We start from the raw sequence: 1763 nt of genomic DNA on the forward strand, positions 1-1763 counted from the left end.
TTATTTGTAATTATACGGCGCCTTATACGAAAACTTGGTCGTGTTAATGTCTGGGTAAAAGCGGCTTTTTGAAATCATCATCTTCACTTTCTACGTCGGTCGGTTCATAACTTGCGCTGTTATTTGTTGGCTCTGATTTTTCACTTGAAAATCCTATTTCAATAAGACGTCGGTTTTTTAATTAAGTACGTCGTGTTTTAGGAACAACCATTTGAATCTCCATTTTTTGGTTGTCTAAGGTGTTATTACACAGCTGTTTTATAAAACCGTCGTCTTTTAAAAAACAACGACGGTTTTCACTTAGACCGTCGTATTTTTCTGGTCGTCTTTTTCACTTTTTGTAGTAGTGTAGGGATTTTTCAATAGGCGGAGGATGATAAGGAATGGGAATCAAATGCAGATCGTCTTTTCTTTTGACTGCAGTTCCAAAGGCCTCAGTCATGTCCAGGTCCTCATGCTTCATCCCATTGGGGAGTTTCCAATCAATATGGTATAACAACAATGCAAGTGGGAGCTCAACGTTGGCTAGACCAAATGACACGCCAGTTCACATTCTCCTTCCAGCACCAAATGGGATATATTCAAAGTTTGTTCCCTTGTAGTTAATCGAGCTATCGAGGAACCTATTGGGATTAAAGCTCTCAGGCTCATTCCAGTAATTGGGATCGCTACCAATTGCCCATGCATTCACGATTACATTGGATTTCACAGGTATTTTGTATCCATCAATCTCGCATTTCTCTCTGCATTCTCTTGGAAGTAACAGGGGAGCCGAGGGCTATAACCTCCGTGTCTCCTCCTTGATAACCAAGTTCAAATATTTCATCTCTCCAATGGATGTTTCATCTATCTGTCCTTTTCTATTAAACACTTCTCTCACTTCATTCTGTTCCGTTTTCATTACTCTTGGAGTTTTTAACATTTCTGTTATTGCCCAATCTACAGCGGTAGCTGATGTCTCACTCCCAGCAGAAAACATATCCTGAAAGTGATTAATTTATTAAATGATCAAAAACTAGTTTTTCCCTATGAATTGTCAAAGAATTCTAAGAGAAAAAGAACCATTCCTAAACCCAACATAAATAATCTTAAATGACAAAAAACCAGTTATAAATGTTGACTGTTAAGAGTACCTTAAATATCAGGGACAGATTATGGAGAATAACAAACACGTGAAATACTTGTTAGTGTTTTCAGGTGTGTGTGCGTTCAGAATTTGCAGAAGAAAATGAAAGGAGGAAGAGGCAAGAAGAATTATCAAAATCTGCCTGCTATACGTGTAGCAGCAGAAAGTTTCATTCACAGCTCTGTTCTTCTTACAACCTCACACACATAGTGTGAGGGATATAATCGTTATGCACAGCAGCTGGATCTCTTACATCACAAGATGATCTCAGCCATTCACCTAGGCAACCAATAGGAAGCTTACACTTGTCATAAAGAAAATAAAAGGAAAAACTAATTGAACTAACTCTTAAGTCAGCTTAAGGCTTATAATTCAACACTCCCCTTTAAGTCTTGAGCTGATTTAACTCCAAGCATGCTTCTGAGGTAATTGAACCGATCCTTAGCCAGGGTTTGGTGAAGATGTCAGCTAGTTGTTCCTTAGTAGGACAGTACACCAAGTCAATGATGCCTTCTTGAAGTGCATCCTTGATGAAATGATATCTTCGATCAATATGCTTTGTCTTCTGATGAAACACAGGGTTTTTAGTGATGGCAATTGCAGATGTATTATCACACTGCAGTGGAGTTGCGTCTGT

The 1763-nt window shown here is 38.6% G+C and overlaps 1 pseudogene; it reads right to left on the minus strand.

The window, feature by feature from the left end:
• Positions 1-331: 331 nt before the first annotated feature.
• Positions 332-976, minus strand: LOC148919022 (tabersonine 16-hydroxylase 2 pseudogene; annotated as a pseudogene).
• Positions 977-1763: the final 787 nt, after the last annotated feature.

This window comes from Prunus mume, linkage group LG3 (assembly GCF_029339155.1).
Source record: "Prunus mume cultivar Tortuosa linkage group LG3, ASM2933915v1, whole genome shotgun sequence".
Classification (NCBI taxonomy): domain Eukaryota; kingdom Viridiplantae; phylum Streptophyta; class Magnoliopsida; order Rosales; family Rosaceae; genus Prunus; species Prunus mume.